The following is a 24269-nucleotide window of genomic DNA, read 5'->3' on the forward strand; positions in this document are numbered from 1 at the left end:
TGGTCCTCCACAATGAGGTGCACATGCACCCCCTAGTGCTGCTGTTGGCTCTGCCTGTACAGTGAGTGCACACTCCCTTCTTGTAACTTAAATACCTCTTTCCTATACCAGTACACCTTCCCCAGTCTATACCTGCCAGTCAGCATGTATAACATTCTGCTTCTCTTCAAACACCCTGCCTGAGAAATCAGGTTCCCTGCTGGCTAAAATCCATTTTGCTAGAATCAAGGTGTTTCTGATTACTATTGGTTTTACTGTGTTTGACTGTGACTTCTTGCCTGACTTTGTCCAAACCTGCTGTCACTATCTTCTGACTACCTGCTACTGACTCTAGCCTATTCCTGGTCACTGAACCTGTGAAAATTCTGCCAGTCCTGACTATACTCCTGTCCTCTGACTCTGACCTTGCATGTATACTGCCAGCCCTGACTTCAGCCAGTATATAGACTTATAGGCTCCTGCCTGTCACCTTGGTGCTATGTATCATAGTCCCAGACCTGCCTGGTCACCAGTCAAGACCAGAATCGCTCCAACAGGAATCGATCAGGTGGTCCAGATCCTGGTAAGTAGATTAAAGGGTAATAACCCTGTAGGCTGCTTAGACAATGCTATCAGAAGTGGCCCAAAGATAAAGTGTTTTGGTGGTTTGGTGCATTTTTACAACGCACATTTATCTATTTAGTCTTCTTTCTCTCCTACAAATCCAAATACTAATAACCAAGGGGAAGGAAAAAACATATCCTCTGATATCTTGCTAAGACTTTGGATTTGTTTCAAAGATTTTGCTATTTAAACAGCCAAGTAAGATTACTTGATAGTCCCAGACGTGAGGCATGTAAAGTGGAAAGTGACTGATGTAGTTGCTGGATTGAGAAATGAGCAGTTTAAGAGGATCTGTAATGAACAGATGCACATGAGTTATAGAACCTGATGTATGTTTTGCATATTTATATCGATGGTTGAGCCATCTGGACACACAATGCAGGAACTCTGCGCTGCAGATGTTTTCACATTTTTGGTTCAGTTATTTATAAGACAGACCCATGGGTTTATAATAGGCTAGCACCAATGAACTCATGATGTGCTCAGCCAGGCACATTGTTATCCCATATTGTTGTGGCAAAATGCAGCAAACCAACCATGTTTCACAATTCACACCTATGTGCAACTTTATTGCTGCTTTTGGTTTCGGTACAAATAATTATTTATATCACAATTGCAAAAACTTATATGCAAAACGTGAAATTGTTTTTACTATTATTATTTAATATGAAGTTTTGTTCTTACCATAGCTGTCAGTAGCCAATACAAATACAGTTATGGGAGACAGTTACACTTCATTGTACGTATGTTACTTGCTCAATCAAAATAAGTTGGACATAACAGCTTGTGCGGCTCCAGTCACACCATATTAATGGGCTATCTTAGCAGGATTCATTTGGTTAGCAAAAAAATGATTTAAATGTATTCTGTGACCTAAAGGCTTTGATGGGCCAAACATATGTCAAAATAGTGTCCTCATGGCATTTATATGAAGTGCTTATTATATCTTTGGCAACTGTTACTTGGCAGTATTGAAAAGCGTCGACCACATATTATCCAACGCTACAAATAAACTTATATTTCTTTTTACTATAAAAGTCATTTGAAAATTTTAATAATTCTGCTTAAGCCTTAACAGTCAAATCTAGTAGGAATCTATGTGGAATGTGTTACTCTGGCATTAAAAGGATGTTATTCAAATAATTTATCACAATTATAGTAATCTGATTGATTGTATAATGTTACAATATACTGTAGAGCCTGTAAATCCAGCCAGATGTGAATGATATACGACGCTATTTTATGTGGGTGATACATGTCTAACCCCACAATGACCTCCCTCCTGAATTAACTTAGGCTAAAATATATAGATGTTGTAATATTTTATACAGGGTTATATTCATTAATTACATAAACTGGTATTTGTTAATTTCACAAGGAGACAAATGCAATATAGATACACTGTCACATATTGCTCTTTTGGGAGCTGCCAATTTTGTACTAGCTGCATTACAATAAAGGTCATAGATGTGCTATATGTCTCTATTGCTCCATCTATATTTTACTAGTAAAGGCACTTGAATCCAATTAAAATTTGTAAAAAGGTTAAATTCTTATACGTTAGAGGATAGCAAAAGCATCTTTATGTATGTTGGTAAATTAAAACAGCTTTACTAATACAAGTGATTTTTTAATGGAAGTGGGTGAGCAGCTGATAATGGAGGACCAGTTTCTGTAAGAACCAGAAAAAAAACAGCTGATACTTACAAAGGCGTCGTCTTCATGATGAAGATTCCTGATGACAATCACTGTAGAATTAAGAGTATGTTCACAATGCTTCTCATGGAGCTGTTTTTAAGACATTTTTGACTAAAAAACTGTTTCAGGTGGTGTTTTACATTACCTGCAAAGTGGATGGTATTATCCAGAATTTTGATTAGCCCAATGTATCAGGTTAAGGGCCTTGGTGGTATTATCCCTAGCCTCCCTTGTTGGGATGAATCCTGTTTAGTCTAGGGGTGCATTCACACGAAGATGGTGAGGAATTTAGTGTGGAATTTTAACGCTGAAAAAAAAGCCTCCCATTGACTTCAGTGGGTTCCTTTTCCTTTTTCCGTGTGGACCCTAGATGGTACAAGCCACATTGGGGAAAAGGCAGTTGGCTAAGACTTTTGCGAATAGGTTAAGGTCGATGTTGAGAAGTGAAACTGACCTGATGCTGGAGCCGGAGGAGGGGTCCCTATTCTATTTTGGGATGACCATAATAAGTGTTTGTAAGATATCGATAGTCAAAGAGGCACCTGACATCAGTGTGCTATATGCCGTAACCAAGAACTTGGAGAGCTGCATCAGAAAGAGTTTGTAATCGGGTACCATGAGTCCACCAACAAGAGCAACTGCGAGTTCCTCCTCCATTATGGAGGACTCCAGGGCTACCCGGGACTCCGCTGAAGGGGTCAGCAAACCCGAAATTGAGATATAGCTTGTGGACTCTGCTGGAGTGAGGAATCTATGCAGTTCTAGTTAGTATAGGGAAGTATAATATGCCTGGAATGCATGAGCCAAGATAACTGTTTGGAGGTGATATGGGAGACATAAGTAATGTGCTGCTAATGGTTAAACTTAGGTTGTGCAAGTTTGATTTAAAAATGGTAATCTGCTACTTATTTACTCAAGTAAAAAAAATCACGTCTACTGCATTACCCATGTCCAGTCTAGAACTGACCTCCTCATAGAAGCTGATGAGATAAGTCTGACAGGACCAATTCCTCATAACCCCATGCTGATTGGGCGTTATAAGATTATTTACATTAAGATACTCCAGGATAGCATCTCTTAGAAAGCCCTCAAATATCTTACATGCCACAGAAATCAAACTTACTAGCCTATAGTTTCCAGGTTCACTTTGTCTCTCTAGTTATCCTGTCCTTCCCTACCTACTCAACCCAATCTTTGACCCATAGTATACACTTACCCTCCACGCGTCTTCCTGTGAAATGGCCCCTCCTAGTCCTGTACTGTGTTTGTGCGAGCTGTTCTCCTCCAGCAACAATCCACCTCTATGGCACACGCGTGGATAAAGAGGAGAACATTGTGCAGCCTGCAAAATTTTTAGAGAGGGAGGAGCAGTCTCACCAGAAGAAGCCTGGAGGGTAGGTATAATGGAATGGATGGAGGGGTGAGTAGTAGTGACAATCTGTTTCCGGAAACGGATTGTCACCGGATAGTCAGAAAATGTAACTGGGGTGGTCACATGACATATACACTCACCGGCCACTTTATTAGGTACACCATGCTAGTAACGGATTGGACCCCCTTTTGCCTTCAGAACTGCCTCAATTCTTCGTGGCATAGATTCAACAAGGTGCTGGAAGCATTCCTCAGAGATTTTGGTCCATATTGACATGATGGCATCACACAGTTGCCGCAGATTTGTCGGCTGCACATCCATGATGCGAATCTCCCGTTCCACCACATCCCAAAGATGCTCTATTGGATTGAGATCTGGTGACTGTGGAGGCCATTGGAGTACAGTGAACTCATTGTCATGTTCAAGAAACCAGTCTGAGATGATTCCAGCTTTATGACATGGCGCATTATCCTGCTGAAAGTAGCCATCAGATGTTGGGTACATTGTGGTCATAAAGGGATGGACATGGTCAGCAACAATACTCAGGTAGGCTTTGGCGTTGCAACGATGCTCAATTGGTACCAAGGGGCCCAAAGAGTGCCAAGAAAATATTCCCCACACCATGACACCACCACCACCAGCCTGAACCGTTGATACAAGGCAGGATGGATCCATGCTTTCATGTTGTTGACGCCAAATTCTGACCCTACCATCCGAATGTCGCAGCAGAAATCGAGACTCATCAGACCAGGCAACGTTTTTCCAATCTTCAATTGTCCAATTTCGATGAGCTTGTGCAAATTGTAGCCTCAGTTTCCTGTTCTTAGCTGAAAGGAGTGGCACCCGGTGTGGTCTTCTGCTGCAGTAGCCCATCTGCCTCAAAGTTCGACGTACTGCGCATTCAGAGATGCTCTTCTGGCTACCTTGGTTGTAACGAGTGGCTATTTGAGTCACTGATGCCTTTCTATCAGCTCGAACCAGTCTGGCCATTCTCCTCTGACCTCTGGCATCAACAACGCATTTCCGCCCACAGAACTGCCGCTCACTGGATGTTTTTTCTTTTTCGGACCATTCTCTGTAAACCCTAGAGATGGTTGTGCGTGAAAATCCCAGTAGATCAGCAGTTTCTGAACTACTCAGACCAGCCCTTCTGGCACCAACAACCATGCCACGTTCAAAGGCACTCAAATCACCTTTCTTCCCCATACTGATGCTCGGTTTGAACTGCAGGAGATTGTCTTGACCATGTCTACATGCCTAAATGCACTGAATTGCCGCCATGTGATTGGCTGATTAGAAATTAAGTGTTAACGAGCAGTTGGACAGGTGTACCTAATAAAGTGGCCGGTGAGTGTATGTCACACATGTCACATATGTCACATATGGATAACCATACTTTTTTTTTATTACTAATGTTATTTAGAAAGTAGGAGGGGGAAGGGTGTTTAGGCTAGTGTAGGGTTTTCAAATTATCTTGGGCAACCCCTTTAATGGAGAGCTTACGTTATCTCTAATCATTTTGCTGGCCATTGGATTTTCTTGGGTAAATACAGTAGAGAAAAAGACATTTAATACATCTGCTTTATTTATTTTTTAAAGCACAAAGTGCTAATAAAAACTTTTTTTAAAAAATAGTTTTCACTCTCTGTTATGGTAATTTTTATTTTTTATTGTGTTGTTGGGGGCGGAGCTGAAACCTATGATGTGGACAAGGTATTGGTCTATTATATATATATATTTATTTATGTTACATTGAGTAATAATAAACTCTGGGGAGCATTTTAACCCCTTCCCAACATTCATCATATTATACCTAAAATGCATATCTTGCCCTGCAAAAACACGGAAATATAAAAAAGTTACTGGTGTCAGAATATGGAAACTCTAAGAAAATGTATTTTTTTTGTAAAGTTTAGAATTTTTTTTTAAGGAGTTAAATCTTTATAAAGTTGGTATCCCCAGAATCATACTGACCCATAGAATACAGGTGACATGTCGTTTTGGCTGCACAGTGAACACCATAAAAATGAAGCCTGTGAGAAAATCGCACAAATGCAGTTTTTCTCCAATTCCACCCCATTCTGATTTTTTTGTCCAGCAACCCATTAAATTGTACAGAATATTAACTTGTACCATTTTGAAGTTAAGAGTGGACTAAAATGTCTATGGGAGGTCCAGAATTGGTTAAAGGGGTTGTGCCCTGAAAAATATTATTCAGCTATTTCGCATGACTATTTTTGCAACTGGAATTTCTCACAAATGCTGTACTGTACTCTTGTTACACAGGACTATTCTTTTGTGTAGCACCAGAAATACACACATAGGCACCGGAGACTCTTCCGATACAGCTCGTTCATCATCACTTCAGCTGTTATTCCTTCTGTCTCTCTGCGGTTAGAAACTTCAATTTATGTGTGCTCTGTGTGTCAGGGAAGTTTGCAAGCAAGTTTTACATCAAATAGTTTCTAGGGTCTATCCAGGGAATGAGAAGGATGTTTTATTATACTAAGTAGTAAAGTAGATTATAATATAAACATTGATCTCACAGCTAATCCTTAAAGGGAGTCTACCAAAGCAAAAAATAAAGCGAGTTTACATAAATAAAACCCTTTATTCTGCTTTCTGATTGGTACTTCTGTTGCTGAGATATTAACCTTTTCCTGATATGCTAATGAGCTGTTTGGTGCAAGGGTGGCGGTGCCGGAATCAGATCTCTTGCATAAAATATGATAAATCTAGTGGGGCAGATGACGACACCTCCTGCACACCTTTTGCAATTTTTTATAACTTGTATGCCAGAAAATTGACATACAAGGTATAATAAATTTGGACCATAGTGTATATTTTTCTTCCTAAAGTAAATTGTGAGGTCAATTGAGAGAGTCACATTGAGAGGCATATAATGTAATCTTTCTGTCCTTATAAGACTTTATGACATAATGGGCAACCAAAATGATTGGGGAATGGGTGGACTGGAGTACAAGGATAGATTAACAAACTTGGGGTTATTCAGTTTAGAGCAAAGACGTCTATGGAGAGATCTAATAACAGTGTACAAATACATGAAGGGACAATACAAAGAACTTTCTAAGGATCTTTTTACTCCTAGGCCAGTGACAGTGACAAGGGGACATCCTCTACGTTTGGAGGAGAGAAAGTTTCACCAGCAACATAGAAGGGGATTCATCACAGTAAGAACAGCGAGGCTCTGGAACGCTCTGCCCCAGGAAGTGGTGATGGTGGATTCATTAAACAAGTTCAAAGAGGGCCTGGATGTCTTTCTTGAAGAGAAAAATATAACAGGTTATGGACTCAAGATTTTAAGAACACATTGATCCAGGGTTTTTATACTGACTGCCAGATTTGGAGTCGGGAAGCAATTTTTTTCCCCTGAAATGGGGCAATTGGCATGAGCCTCACTGGGTTTTTTTTGCCTTCCCCTGGGTCAACACTGTAGGGATTGTAGGGTTATAGGTTGGACTTGATGGACTAATGTCTTCATCCAACCTCATCTACTATGTAACTATGATTACTTCTTTCAACTCAACATCAATCTATGTTATCAAATGCCAGTCTTTTAGTCTACCAGTGTGCCACCTTTAACCCTTATAAGGCCATTCCAATTAGTGACAGGGAGAAGAATCAAGTAACCAACCTTCACATTCATGGACTAATTATCACTAACACAACTTTGCTCCATGGAATAAAAGCTACCTCTTATTTCTCATTACCTCTTCAGATTAACTGCTCTGTAGCATAGACATCGGTATGACAAGCACACAATCCACCAAGGAGAGTTTCCAGGAAAGAATAGTACAGTATATAGAACCATCATGAGAAAAATGAAAAATAACAGTGTAATATCTTTCATCTGCAAGAAGATATGCCATCACATTGAAATGATCAATAAAGTATGCATGACCCCTTTGAAGTGGATTACTGCCAAGGCAGCATAACTTTCACTGAAGCTTATACTGAGACCTTCTACTAATATATTTTACAATATGGAAAGTGAAACATTAAACTCAATAGCAGAAATGTTGATCATACAGAGAAAATGGCATTTGGATGTTTTTCTCTATTTGTGTATTTCCTTTTCTCTAATTGTTACATTTTTTACATCATTAGTTTTGTAATAAATAATTGCTTATCAATTTCAGTTTGTTGCATAGCAACAGCCCATGTGACACAAGGTGACCACTATGTCTGGGTATAGGAATACTGTAAAGTGGTGGTTACTTTGTTAGAAACATAACTCACATCTTTCAAAGAGCTGAAAGAGGAACAAAATCTGCAGAGTAATCTGTCTTCAGCCCCTCCAAAAACTACTTTGGCTCTACCCACCCAAATCTATGTCCCTTTGTGTCCTCACACAGTACAATCCTTCTTCAGTGGCTCTAACACAGTATCATGCCCCCTTGTGGTTCCCATATAGTATAATGCCCCCTTGTAGTTCATACAATATAATGTCCCCCTCATAATTCCCCCACAGTATAATGCTTTCCACCCTCAATGTGACTCCTACAGTATAATCCCCCTTAATATGGCCCCTACAGTATAATGTCCCCCTTAATATGGCCCCACAGTATAATGTCCCCCTTAATATGGCCCCACAGTATAATGTCCCCCTTTATATGCCCCATATAGTATAATGTCTTCCTAAATATTGTTCCATCAGTATAATGCCTCCCTTAATAGGCCCTTACAGTGTAATGTCCTCCTTAATATGGCTCCACAATATAATGTCCCCTTTAATATAACCCATAATGGATGGGTGGTATGTAGTAAAACAAAATGAATTAAAAAAAAAAAAAAAAAGACTTCCTTCCCTATTCAATAGAAAAGCCAGTGAAAACATGGCTGCTGGAAGCATTTAAATGAAGAATGCATATATCTGAAATAAAGCAGATTTTACATATGCTAAGAAGAGTGAATTGTTTATCAATACGTAACAGTTAACTGGCTCCTACTGAGACAAGGCTGAAATTTATACTCAAAGATTGACATTATATCAGCAATTGTTGATGTCATATGCAAATACATTCTGTGCCACTGTTTATTACCCAGATATAATGGGGGAAAAAAATCAGAAAAACACTGCTGGATTTTCCTGATGGCAATTCAGTATTGTGTCCATCCTCTGCATCCCCAGCCTAATAAAGCAATAGTAACCTTTCTCTAATAGGAAGCATAATAGCAACACATTGTATAACATAACATAATAGCAGCAAATAACCTAAACTACAATGCTACAATAGGTTTTCAATATGTAAAATTTCGGGTGATTTTGTATTCCTTGACCTATTTTTCAATATGGTCTAAAGTTCTGTTTTCCACTAACTAATATAGTGACGACTGAATAAATATTCACAAAGAATTACAGTATCGCAGCTCCAGTAAAACGTCTATTTCCCAGACAAAGCGTTCTTCTGTATTTAAAAGCTAAACAGTACAATTTAGTCTAAATAAAGTAGGCTTCCTCTATAAATTGGACTATAACCGAGGTTTAATGTTGCATGGCATTTTCTGATTTCAATAAAGCAATGCAGAGCATGTGTTGCAAGCAAAAGGCTGTAGAGCTGTAACTTGTGAATTCTGTCCAAAAAGCACTAGCAGAGGTATCAGTCAAATGGAATGACTCATAATTTATACAAGGAGAAAACAGTGGACGGGCAGAAGCAGACTATAGTTATTCATGGGAATAAAGAAGACTCATTTTTTGCTCATGCTTTGCAGATCATTAAGACGGCAGCTGCGGAAAGGAATTTCTAAAACACCAACTGCGGTTGCCTCCGAATCCATCAGGTCATCTGGGAAAAGTAAAATTGTTTTATTTTTCAAATGTTGTATCTGAGCTGGAAAAAGTCCATTTATCAGGCTTAGCTGCTTTTTCACATTGTGCAGTTACATTTAGAGTATTTTAAACATTTTAAGGGTCATGTAAAAGTCTCCAGAACAGAGTGCCCACACCCTAACATGTAAGTGTTTTAGCACAACCTCAAACACCTTTTACAGCGAGAACATGAATCACTATGTTAAGATGGAGTCAGATGCCCTAATGGACACTGTAATTGATAGCCAAAAGCCTCTATGGTCATTTCCATTGCTATTTCTGCCAAATATTGCAATTTCTGCCAGAAATACTACCCATCTGTAGATTATGGCTCTAGGGCAAACAGCATGTAAATTTAATTGCCTAAGAACTCTGCATTTTATCCTTGCAGATGATTCCAGAACAGAAAATTCCCTGGGCTAAAGGGGCGAATTGAAAAATGAAATTATCATTTTGGTAAACTGCAGTCAATCGATAACGGTATTTTATTATATTAGGAAATTGCATGAGAAGAATGCACATAATACAAGTCACAGCACCAGTGGTCCTATATGAACAGTTAAAGAGGTTGTCAAGAATAACAATAAAACCCTACACTAATCTAAACACCCATCAGTAAGTAAGGCCACAGACCTACAGCAAGTGTATTTATTGGGTGAATCTAGTGGGATTCTTCTGACAAGGATCGCCTGGTGGTTTTGTTTTGTCTGAATACGTTCGACCAGAAACTGCTATTATTATGCTCTAAGGCTCTTCAGACTCCCAAGTATAATGATCGGAAGCCATGGGGAGGTGGCATAAAAACCAGTGTTACTCACCTCTTCTGGTCTCTAGTCCGACTTTATGCTGTTTAGGGGCTCTTTAGTGACATTACAGATGTCATGTGGGTTAGGCTGAAGTGACGACGCATAATGATGCTGGTATAACCCACATCTGTGACATCATTGAAGAGGGCAGTAGTCATCAAGAAGTCGCACTGAAGCCCAGGAGAAGTAAGCATTAAATTATTATTTATGTTTGATCACCTACCCTGGACATTCAATCATTATACTCAGGGGCCTAAAAAGACCCCCATGAGTATAATAATAGTGTGTGGGTGGTGAACCCTAAAAATTTTTACTTCTGCTAAACCTGAAATGTTTGCAAGGAACACAATAGGAGCCACATTGGTACAAAATACTGTTTGAATGATTCTCTATGGGACATTATATACAGTGGAGGGGCTGCTATGGGATATTATACTGTTTGTAGGGGCTGCTAATGGACATTATACTGTGTACAGGAGCTACTGTGGGACATTATACTGTGTGAGTGGGCCAATGTGTGACAATACTATATACTGTGTGGATGGGACTGCTATGAGAGATTATACTGTGTGGAGGGACGACTACAGGACATTATACTGTGTGGAGGGGCTGCTATAGAACAATATATTGTGTGGAGGGACCGCTGTGGGACATTATACTGTGTTTTGGTACTGCTATGGGACATTATACTGTGTGAGGTGATTATACTGTGTGTTAATGGGTTGTTTTACCATGTGGGGGCCAGGAAAGGGGGTACTATGCTGTGTGGGCCCAGTATTTGCCAGTAGTCAGTATACAGCTTGCCATCAAAATCACACAGCACACAGCCATTAATGTCTAAACACCTGGCAACAAAAGTGAGTACACCCCTAAGTGAAAATGGACAAATTGTGCGCAATTAGCCATTTCCCCTACCACTTGTCATGTGACTCGTTAGTGTTACAAGGTCTCAGTTGTGAATTATCTTACATTTGGTGTTATCCCTCTCACACTCTTACATATAGGGCACTGGAAGTTCAGCAGGGCACCTCATGCCATAGAACTCTCTGAGGATCTGAAAATAGTGTTACTCTACCTAAAGATGGCCTAGGCTATAAGAAGATTGCCAACATCCTGAAACTGAACTGCAGCACGGTGGCCAAGACCTTAGAGCACTTTAACAAAACAAAGTTCCATTCTGAACAGGCCTCGCCATGGTCGACCAAAGAAGTTGAGTGTCCATGCTCATCGTCGTATACAGAGGTTGTCTTTACAAAATAGATGTATAAGTGCTGCCAGCATTACTGCAGAAGTTATAGGGTTGAGGGGGTCAGCCTGTCTGTGATTAGACCATACACCACACACTGCATCAAATAGATCTACATGGCTCTCGTCACAGAAGGACTCATGAACCAAAAATGTAGTAAAAGGTCCAGCACAAAGAAATTAATGAATCTTTATAGATAAAAATTTACTTTAATCCATGCAATATAAAAAACAGACAGACTCCTAAAAACAATGTAAACTATGAGTAAGAGATGGGTGAATCCTGAAATATCTAATCAGCTTTGTGGGCCATTTTAAGGATGTTAACTAGAGATGAGCGAGTACTGTTCGGATCAGCCGATCTGAACAGCACGCTCGCATAGAAATGAATGGACGTAGCCGGCACGCAGGGGGTTAAGCGGCCGGCCGCCGTCAAAGCGGAAGTACCAGGTGCATCCATTCATTTCTATGGAGCGTGCTGTTCGGATCGGCTGATCCAAACAGTACTCGCTCATCTCTAATGTTAACCTGTTTAGCGTTGAGCGAATAGTATTCGTCAAATACCTTGCTCCCATAGGAGTGCGTGTAAGCGGCCGAACACCAAGGGGTTAAGCGCTGTGAATATTTGATGCGCTTGACCCCTTGGTGTTCGTCCGCTTGCATGCATTCCTATGGAAGTGAAGTATTCGATGAATACTATTCGCTCAACACTAAACCTGTTTTTATATCAAATGGATTAAAAGTTAATTTTTATATATGAAGATTTGTTAATTTCTCAACGCAAGACCTTTTACCATATTTTTTGTTCACGGTTCCTGTCTCCTCAAGTCCAGGAAGTGTTCCAGGTATTGAGTCAACGTATTTGAGTACATTCATGAAACTGTAGGGTGAGCTGTAAATGACTTTTTTGGAGTTTTTTTTTTTAGTCCCAGAAGGGAACCTCTTCTAAAGATGATGTACAAGGAAGCCCACAAACCGTTTGCTGAAGACAAGCAGACTAAGGACAAGGATTATTAGAACCATGTCCTGTGGCATGATGAGGCTAAGGTAAACTTATTTGGTTCAGATGTCAATTGTGTATGTCGGCAACAGAGGTGAGGAGTACAAAGACAAGTGTGTCTTGGCAGTCAGTCAAGGATGATAGTGGGAGTGTCATGGTTTGGGGCTCCATGAGTGCTACCAGCTGTGGGGAGCTATCATTCATTGAGGAAACCATGAATACCAACATGTACTGTGACATACTGAAGCAGAACATCATCCCTTCCCTTCTGAAACTGTGCCGCAGGCCAATATTCTACATGATAATGACCCCAAACACACCACCAAGATGACCACTGCCTTTCTGAAGAAACTGAGCATGTCTCCAGACCTAAACCCTATTGAGCATCTGTGGGGCTTCCTCAAAATGAAGATAGAGGAGCGCAATGTCGCTAACATCCACCAGCTCTATGATGTCATCATTGAAGAGTGGAAGAGGATTCCATTGGCAATCTGTAATGCTCTAGGTAACTTCATGCCCAAGAGGGTTAAGGAAGTGCTGGAAAATAATGGTAGCCACACAAAATATTGACACGTAGCACAATTTTTCTGTTTTTACATAGGAGTGCACTCACTTTTGTCGCCAGGGGATTAGCCATTAATGGCTGTGTGTTGAGTGATTTTTATGGCACATCAAATTTACACTGTTAAACAAGCTGACAAAGCTGTACACTACTTTTAGATTGTATCAAAGTGTCATATCTTCAGTGTTATCCCATGAAAATATATAATTATATTACATATAATTAGAAAAATGTGAGTGGTGTAGGCACTTTTGTGACATACTGTGTATATATATATATATATATATATATATATATATATATATATAGTGAGAAGGTGAAAGGAAGAGCGCTGGAGTCACGGTGCATCTCCCCCAGATTCCTGACCTATGTGTGGTCCAGGGCGGATCTTGAATAAGCTGCAGCCCAGCTGTGGGTCATAGGCTGGTTACTGGTCCATAAAAGGCTGCACAGCCTGCACTTCAGGGCAGATCCTGGGAGGAGAGGAAGTGGCTGAGTCTGCTGTGACACTGAGAACCTTGTGTTATGGTACAGTGTTGTCTTGGTTGATTCAGGTGGCTGGTTGTAAGCCACATGTACAGTTAGTATTTCCTATTTAGTTAGCGCTCAGACGAGCAGGTTTTCTGTTTCCTTTTTGCCTGAAGTTAAGGCTGTATTTTATTTTGCTTATCCTGTGCATGACGTAAACCCTGACATAAAAGTTTGTTTGTTTTGCTTTTTTTATTTTTTATTTTTTTTTATAAACCATTTTTTTGCTGCAATAATTGTGCCCCTGTCTCTCTTATTATATTTTTAAAATAAACAAATTAAATACAGCCTTAACTTCAGGGAAAAATACTAATGCAAACCTGCTAGGTTGAGCTCTAACTAAACAGAAATTCCTTCACTATATGAGTGGCTCACTACTAGCCACTCAGGGAAACAAAACATAAACCACAGCAGGTTTTGCTCACCCAACCCCGTATAGACCCAGACACCGCCCGACACTTCCAGGGTCTGGTTAGAAATGTATATACTGTGTATATACACTCACCGGCCACTTTATTAGGTACACCATGCTAGTAACGGGTTGGACCCCCTTTTGCCTTCAGAACTGCCTCAATTCTTCGTGGCATAGATTCAACAAGGTGCTGGAAGCATTCCTCAGAGATTTTGGTCCATATTGACATGATGGCATCACACAGTTGCCGCAGATTTGTCGGCTGCACATCCATGATGCGAATCTCCCGTTCCACCACATCCCAAAGATGCTCTATTGGATTGAGATCTGGTGACTGTGGAGGCCATTGAAGTACAGTGAACTCATTGTCATGTTCAAGAAACCAGTCTGAGATGATTCCAGCTTTATGACATGTCGCATTATCCTGCTGAAAGTAGCCATCAGATGTTGGGTACATTGTGGTCATAAAGGGATGGACATGGTCAGCAACAATACTCAGGTAGGCTTTGGCATTGCAACAATGCTCAATTGGTACCAAGGGGCCCAAAGAGTGCCAAGAAAATATTCCCCACACCATGACACCACCACCACCAGCCTGAACCGTTGACATGCTTTCATGTTGTTGACGCCAAATTCTGACCCTACCATCCGAATGTCGCAGCAGAAATCGAGACTCATCAGACCAGGTAACGTTTTTCCAATCTTCAATTGTCCAATTTCGATGAGCTTGTGCAAATTGTAGCCTCAGTTTCCTGTTCTTAGCTGAAAGGAGTGGCACCCGGTGTGGTCTTCTGCTGCTGTAGCCCATCTGCCTTAAAGTTCGACGTACTGTGCATTCAGAGATGCTCTTCTGGCTACCTTGGTTGTAACGGGTGGCTATTTGAGTCACTGTTGCCTTTCTATCAGCTCGAACCAGTCTGGCCATTCTCCTCTGACCTCTGGCATCAACAACGCATTTCCGCCCACAGAACTGCCGCTTACTGGATGTTTTTTCTTTTTCGGACCATTCTCTGTAAACCCTAGAGATGGGTGTGCGTGAAAATCCCAGTAGATCAGCAGTTTCTGAAATACTCAGACCAGCCCTTCTGGCACCAACAACCATGCCACGTTCAAAGGCACTCAAATCACCTTTCTTCCCCATACTGATGCTCGGTTTGAACTGCAGGAGATTGTCTTGACCATGTCTACATGCCTAAATGCACTGAGTTGCCGCCATGTGATTGGCTGATTAGAAATTAAGTGTTAACGAGCAGTTGGACAGGTGTACCTAATAAAGTGGCCGGTGAGTGTATGTGTGTATATATATATATATATATATATATATATATATATATATGATAAATATATCTGTGGGGGGCCCCTCAGTTTCTGCATTGAGCACTTAAAGAGGACCTTTCATGGTTTGGGGCACAGGCAGTTCTATTTACTGCTGGAAAGCCGACAGTGTGCTGAATTCAGTGCACTGTCGGCTTTCCCGATCTGTTCCCCGGCTAAAGAGCTTTTGGTACCGGTACCGTAGCGCTTTACAGTCAGAAGGGCGTTCCTGACAGTCAGATACATCCTTCTTTACAGCAGCGCCTATCGCGCTGTACAGTGTGAGCGGGGAGGAACGCCCCCTCACCTCCTGATAATACTTGTCTATGGACGAGGACTGTGAGCAGAGGGAGGTAGCGTTCCTCCCCGCTCACACTGTACAGCGCAATAGGCGCTGCTGTGAAGAAGGATGTATCTGACTGACTGTCAGGAACGCCCTTCTGACTGTAAAGAGCTACGGTACCGGGATCGATAGTGCTTTACCTGGGGCACAGATCGGGAAAGCCGATAGTGTGCTGAATTCAGCGCACTGTCGGCTTTCCAGCAGTATATAGAACTGCCTGTGCCCCAAACCATGAAAGGTCCTCTTTAAATTAATACAGATGAAAACATTCATTGCACTGTTAACAGTATCAGGCCCTGTTCACACATTGGAAGCTGGCACTGATTTTTGTGGTGGATTTCACCCAAAATCAGTGATGAAGTCTTCCCTCATTCTTCCTCCCATTGAAAACAATTGGAGCAGGACACTGGAAAGAAAATTCATCATGCCTGATTTTGCTGCGGGTTCTGCAGCTTATTCGGAGGCTGTGGCTTTAGACTCACCCCAGATTCATTTGGGTCTAATCAGCAGTGAAAAGCTGCAATAGAATTCTGATGCTCTGCATCCACCACCGTGATTTGGGGGAAGAAAATAAAGAGAAATCCAAGGCAGATGGCCACCTCAAATTCTTCTTTACGTTCCGACATCTGAACAGGTTCTTTCTACTTGTATCGAATGAACTTTATTACAGTCCACTCCAGTAAGTCCAAAAAATTTCCAGTAATCTGCTTTCTCATCCCATCATAGGATAAAAAGATTTGCAGATTTAGTGTTTCGAAAGACACAGTTTTGCTTTTTTTAAAAGATGTATTTTACTGCAAGCCCACATTAATGTCTTATGCTTTTCTCTAAAATATGTTCTGCTCTTTTATTTTTTATATTTCTACTTAGTGTAGAAGAATCCTACTGTAAAGTAAATGTCTGAAGCAGAAGAAGCTAAGTAATGTAGTGTGGATGTATGATAATTTAATGGTTGCTGTGCTGTAGACTGTGTGCACCATGTAATTGTACATTTTCGCGGCATGTAAATGAAAATGACATACTCTAGTAAGGCATGGCTACTCCCTAAAAATTAGAGCCTATAAAGCAATGTGGTGAGGAACAAATTTAAATTAGAAAGCAAAGCCGCTAATTTTCTCCCAGGCTAAGCAACAGGACATATTTAGTATCTGGGTGTATAGTATTTTACTGCATTGCAAACTCCTACTTAAAAAGAAAGTGTGAATCATGACTGTAAATGTTTTACTTTCAGCCGTTTCTGGTTAAGGATAATAATATAAAATAAGAAGGAATCAAATCTTAAATAACACAGAAGCAAGGGATATAACTACACATACATAGGCTCTGTTCACACCGCCGTTACAGATAATCGAGTAGATTTGGTCTATATACCTGGAAAGTTTTCAGACATATAATGCAATGTTTCCTAAGATAACATGTTGTACTAAAAAGTATTCTTTTACTATAATAGCATATACATTTTTTATTATGAAATTCAATATTTGTTGTTGTTTTTTTCAAATTATACATAGTTGCCTTTCCAAGTCAGTGGTTAGTGAAACAAAAAGTTACAGTATGCAAGAGCCATCAGTGTTCAGTTCTTTTTTTCACTTGTGGTTGGTAGGAAACACTTACTGTATTTTTCGGACTATAAGACGCACTGGACTATAAGACGCACCCAGGTTTTAGAGGAGAAAAATAGGGAAAAAAAATTTTCAGGCAAAAAATGGTAAAATATTTAATATATGGGAGTTGTAGTTTTGGAACAGCTGCAAGGCCACATTGACAGGTGACCCTGCAGCTGTACGGGGATGTATAGGGCGTTTTTTTTGTGGGGCCAGGTGTAGACCGGGCATTTTCAGACACAGGGATACCTAATGTATATGTTTCACAGTAATGTTATACTTTTATATGTATTCTAGGGAAAGGAGGTGAACTTTTATTTATTTTATTTTTTATTATATTTTTTTTAAGTGTTTTGGTTTTTTTTTTACTATTTTAATATCCCCCGCCTAGGGGGCTTGAACCTGCAATCATTTGATTGCAAGTCCCATAGACGGCAATACAAGTGTATTGCCGTCTATGGGAGATTCTATACATTACTATCGCGGAGGGTCATAGACCAGCCGCGATAGTAATATATAGCTATGACAGGCCTGGGAGCCTTCATTAGGCTCCCAGCTGTCATTGGAACAGGTCGGCTCCTGCAGCCTCGCCGTGCAGGAGCCGGCCTGCATCACTAAAGGTATGGGGCCGGTGGGGGGGGGCTAACTGACTGTCGGGACCTGCGGTGGAGGAGTGGGTTTGCAGCATGGCCGCGCTACTGCCACCGCTGGTTTTCTTCAGCGGCAGTAGCGCGGCAATCTGCAGGCCCCGGCAGCTAAGACACTCCCCAGCATCCGCCGGTCTATTACAGCAGATGCCGGGGAGTGTCTTAGCTGCCGGGGCCTGCGGATTGCCGCGCTACTGCCGCTGAAGAAAACCAGCGGTGGCAGTAGCGCGGCCATGCTGCAAACCCACATTCAGACTATAAGACGCACCCTCATTTTCCTCCGACATTTGGGGGAAAAAAAGTGCGTCTTATAGTCCGAAAAATACGGTAAGTATAACTTTAGTTTTTTTGTGACTGAAGGAAAAAAATCACACATGCCAAAATGCAGTTTAAAAAAAAAACAATGGGAAAAAATGCAAAAATTCTTGGCCCCTCATTGCAAAACAGAACAGTTGGCGCTTTTTGAAAAAGAGAAGAGGAACACGAGAGAAGAGGCGGGAGGCGGAGAAGAAGACAGGGGCATTGCTGGAGAGTTTTCAAGCAGCACTGGAGACGTCCAGTGGATGGGAATCCCGTCCACTTAGCAGGTACTGTAAAATGCCACATTTTTTCCTGCAGCATTTACGCCACATGGGACCTCAACCATTTTTCCCTGAACGCACAATGAAACAACACATTTTTGTAATGCTTGTATGAACCCAGCCTAACAAAGACAAGGTCAATAAACAAGGGATAACGGGAAATGGAGAAACGCAGCCCACTCACGGCAATCCCGATGGTAGCAAATGTCCAAGATCCCATTGTTATTTCAGGAGAGGAGATGAATGGACTGAAGAGCCTCATCGGCTTGAGGCAGGATATACAAAGGCAGAATGATGTCCAGCAATCAATCCAATCTGGTATAAAACGTAACTTTTAATTATAGAAGCATCTTATAAAAGAAATTTAAAAGCAAAGGAGATCCCCAATACATGGCAACTGGCTGACGCATTTCAGAGAAACTGGTCTCCTTAATCATAGCCTGACACTGAAAACTACCATAGTAAACTACTACCCAGGTAGCTCATGATGGCACATGGAACCTTTCAGATGAGACAATATTCTGTCTGATCTTCATGTTCCTTGTACCAGAATAGAAACCAGAGTTAATTGGACTCTGGTCTCTGCTCATTTACCTCAGAAGCCAGAGGTCAGCTGTAGATGAGTTTTTTTTTATGTTTCGTTTTTATGTGTTTTTGTCTTGGATTCTTTAGATTATGTTAGGTTTGTTGGACTCTATTGATGTTCGTCTTTTTTCATTTATTTTTTTTTTTATTTTTTTTTAATAGAATGATCACAAAATTGAATGGGTGAATTTCTACTTCGATAAAAACATTTTTCTTATGTTTTTGTGTATTAATACAGTATTAGCTCTTTTGCAATGGCCACTGTCTTACTGCTCCATCTGGTGCCTCACATAAACAAACACATTACTCTAAATACCCATGTAAGTTTCTCATCAATTTTTTTCTTGCCTTATGTAGCTGGTGATCTTTTTTCTTTTTATATTTTTGAGAATTAAAAGTAAAATTTTAACTTAATGACTTTGCTGTGCTGAAATTTTATTGTTCTAAATGTTATTGTTCTATGTTAGGGCTTACTAATAGCTGGTGAAAAGGCTAACACTAACCCCGCAATTACTATCCTGATATCCACCACCATCAGAGATTCAGAGAAGAACCAGGTATCATTCAATACACAACCATCTAAAGCAGACCTGGGCATTGTATGGCCCGTGGGTCACATCCTGCCCTCTCACTATCTCTGATGGGCCTACATGAGATCGTTGTACAGAGGCATTCCTCCTGTGCTCTGAGCACAACGTTGTCATCCACCCAGCGCCGCCTTTCTTCTGCTCCATCAGCCATTTGTTTCTTCTTCTTACAAAAGATAACCACAAAATGGCCAACGGACATGAGCAGTCAGCTGTTCCGTCAGCCATTTTGTGGTGGTCTCCTGTACGAAGAAAAGGAGACTGGCCTAAGGAGCAGAAGAAAGGCGGTGCTGAATGGACGACAACGGAACAGTTGACTGCACATGTCCGTCGGCCATTTTGTGGTGGTCTTGTGTAAGAGACTACCACAAAATGGCCGACTGACACGTGCATTCAACTGTTCCATTGGCCATTTTGCAGTGTTCTTGTGTTAGAGGAGGAGAATGGCCGACGGAGCAGAAGAAAGGCAGCGCTGGAATGGATAATAACAATGTGCTCAGAGAGCAGGGGGAAATGCCCTTTGTGCTTTCTGAGCACAATGAAGCATAAACAAAAATTAAAAAATGGCAGCACGGACCTTCAAGATAAAGGTAAGAGATGAATAGCCTTTATAAAGGCTATTCCTACGTGCTTTTAGTATAAAATGTGTTTTTTAATTATAAAATCCCTTTGAGTTAAAGGGATGCTGGTCTTTGATAAACTTGCTATTTTATGTCATTATGTGTTGCCAGTTTTTTTAAACACTGCAAAAGTTTAGAATTTTCTAAACTGAACAATCACAGGTTCATCACAAGTTCATCATCTCATCATTAAATAATGATGTAATTAGTCTTTCACATTTTCATTGAATCATTGTAATGTTTCATTTACTGTTTTTTTTATGAAGGGATCATATATATACTGTATTGGTAGAACTGAGTTAAATATATTAGTCTGGCCCTCTAAAACCATTCCAATTTGTCATGTGGCCCCATGGGAAAATTAATTGCCCACCCCTGATCTAAAGTGATGGCCATGGATTTGGGTAGCTGCAGGCTGGCATTGTTTGGCTGGAAAAGGCCAAAAAGCATATCTGTGAGGATGTACCAGGTTTGTATTCTGTATTTTCCCCAGAGTGGAAGAAACCATGGATATAAACCAGAGATTGGCAACACTGAAAATTCAAGTTCTAGCTTTAAGGCAAAGTAACATACTGTCCTAGTAATGTTTTAAGCCTGTTGGCGACCATACTGGAGAACACTGGAGTTGCATTATGTGTAGTGGACCTTAGTCAACAGTCAGTAAGATAGACTGCACCTCAACACCAAATTGTTACAGGGTGTGCCAGGCAGGAGGACTTGTTTGCGGCTAAGTGCCTGACACTGGACATTGCGAATACTGAGAAGTAAAATGCTGTTTATTTAGCCCACTGAGAGATTCAGTTGTTATAGAAGATCATCTTTGTACAGTAACTGTAAAGCAGTAAGCGACACAGAATATCTACCAAACTTCTGGCACACTAAACATATAATGCAGAATAATATCTTAAAATGTGATTGTTATTGGAGTTTGTAACTTTTAATTTAATCAAGTCAATAAAATTTTATGCAATGAACTATTTGGGGAAGAATGAAATCCTGATTATAATCATTAATGGTAAGTATTCTGTATTATTTTCTTGGACTGTTGAGTGTGTCTTGTGTCATTACAGGACTGACAGTCATCTGTATGTTCCCGGAAAGAATTTTAATATTCTACAATTTCAAATTCATTTTGGACAGAACTTATCTAAAACAACAGAAATGCCGGCGCTAGAATATGATCACAGGCATTCGTTTTTCAAACTTGAGTGGAGTATTGAAATTACTTTTTATTATGTACATATTATTATGATTTACTTTGCAATCATTTTTATTTTATATTAGTTTTTGCTGCATACATTTCTGTTCAATTTCACATTTGTCAAATGGCTCTGACGTTACGCAGAGCAGTTAACATATACTTCATCTGATATAGCTCTGCAGATGGGCTAACTTCACTGCCAAAAACTATCAACAACACAACATACAAACATTTTTTAATAAGTACAGATTTTTATAGACCATGGATTTTATTAGTGGACACTTTTAAAGAAATGTTGATGATTAAAACATAATGCTTCAGAGAAGCAAATAGTAAGTATAATATCTAATATCGAACATTTTTTTAAAACTTGGTTTATTAAAAAGTGTACAACAAAAGGTACGGTCAAGGTTACAGGCGTATACAAACGTGTAATATATATACTCATCAAGGAATAATAAAATCAAATGAGATACAGCAAAAACAAAAAAACAAGAACAGCTCTGCAAAGTCGACACTGTTACAAAGTCCCAGGTAGATTCCGGGAGCAAGTCCAGACAATAGGGTCTTGTGTGGAGAAAAGTGGTCAGCAGGTACATACAGTGAGATTTGGTACAATTCAGAAAAAGTATTAAGTTTGGGACATACAACATGCTCAGTACAGGCAATAAAATAGATAAGCCATCAGTAGAGACCATGGATACTCCAATGAGCTTTGATCACTTAGACAGTCAGTGATGCTTGAAAAGACGGGGCAGTGTATTGGATTATTGGTGAGTTACATCAGGGGTCCCAAACTTTTCCGGAATTTTTGAGGACAGCCCCTCCCTTTGTATACAATGTGATTGCAGGGGAGGATAGAATTAACCAATTTCCTCCACAGGGACAGGGAAAGAGCTTGTAGAGCCATCCACTGCAATGCTATGGGTTTTTGAGCAAAAAAGAATGATTCAAAATAAAAATTCTAGTGAGGTGTGGTCACATCCCATCATCTAGTATGCCAAAGAGGCAGATTTCAGGACATAGTGGAATAAACATTTACAAAAATCTGACCCTTTCCATCATGGCTACCAGGTCCTCTCTTTCCAACCACAACTAGGGAAATGCAGCACAAGTTTTGGCCGTGGACATTAAAGGTTCCTCATTACAATAGTGGAGATGTTCAGTTACAAGGCACATACAAGAAGGCCTATTCTGCAAGAACTGGGAGTCCAGTGATATAGGATGGCCTGTTGTGGCCCTAACCACCACTAACTAACCTGGAAAGCTGAATGTGCATTCCCACATAATAATACCTCAACTATGGCTAGCTACAGATTCACTGAAATACCCCTGAACACTGGCTAACAGTAGAAATATCCTAGCAAAGACTTTTACTAAAAAACCTCAAAATAGAAGCTACACCTGTTTATATACAGCATAGGAATGGCTAGATAACTCTTAAATAACAAGCAAAAAGCTGTGTAAAACCAGTATTGAACTAGAATATAAGTCTGAAACATTATAAAATATATCACACAACAATAAAATATTTTACTACTTAGCAGTAGACCTTTAGGTGAACATTGCAATGAAGTCCCCAGTATACCAGGTTTTCATTTTCCTAAGTGCAGCACTTGGGGAGAATATGGTACAAATTCATCCAAACAGGTTACGTGATTTATGTGTTCTTTACGCAAGTGTAACATCTGATGAGTAAATTAAGGTAAACCTGGATCAATGAAGCCAGATGCTTCTGTTGCCTGCATATTACGATAGCCCCTTTCCTCTTCTTTTGCAAAATTCAGTTCCTGTAAACTGTTCTCTGATGCTGTTAGAGAAGCTATAAGGAAATTCACTGCGATTGGGAAACGCTATTACTAAATGAATCCCTCTGTAAATAAATCAAATATTACAAGTATATTATTGGACTGCTGATAATGTAATTCCCTATGGCAATAATGGTGAACCTTTTAGAGACCAAGTGCCCAAACTGCAACCCAAAACCCACAAATTTATCGCAAAGTGCCAATGTGGCATTTTAAACTTAAAGGGGCTGAATCAGCAAAATTATGCTGTATGAGCCCCACATATGAGTGCATAGCCTTTGAAAAGGCTATTTAGGCACCACTAATGTTATCCCCCCCCCCCCAGTTTTAAAATAAAACCATAAAAACATATATGTAAATTATACTTATTGTGCACGGTGGGCGGTGATGCACGGTCCGACGTTATCTTCTGGCACGCCTTCCTCTTCTTTCTTCTTCTTTCGGTGACCACCACCGGTCCTGGCTCTTCCACGTCTTCATCTTCTTTTCTTCTGGAATGAAGTTCGCTCGCGTAGTTCTAAGGGTTACTTAGAACTACAACAAAAATGGCTTCGGCGTGTACGCAGTAGCACTCCGGAGGGAGCGCTACTGCGCACGTGGGGGATTTGAACACAACCCACCGGAAGAACAGAAGAGCGGGGAAGAGCCAGGACAGGAGGACGTCGCTGGAAGAAGAAAGAAGAGGATGGCGTGACAGCATGATGACGTCGGACAGTGCAGGACCAGCCAGCCTGCATGGGTAATTACAACCCCCACGCAGAACAATCTTTTCCACAGTGGCTCCCAAGCAGTATAATCTGCTCCATATTGGACCCCAGGCTGTACAATGTGCTCCAGAGTGGCCCCCACTCAGTATTATATGCTCCTCAGTGGCCCCCACTCAGTAATATATGCTCCACAGTGGCCCCCACTCAGTATTA

The sequence above is a fragment of the Leptodactylus fuscus genome, chromosome 1 (assembly GCF_031893055.1).
Source record: "Leptodactylus fuscus isolate aLepFus1 chromosome 1, aLepFus1.hap2, whole genome shotgun sequence".
NCBI lineage: Eukaryota > Metazoa > Chordata > Amphibia > Anura > Leptodactylidae > Leptodactylus > Leptodactylus fuscus.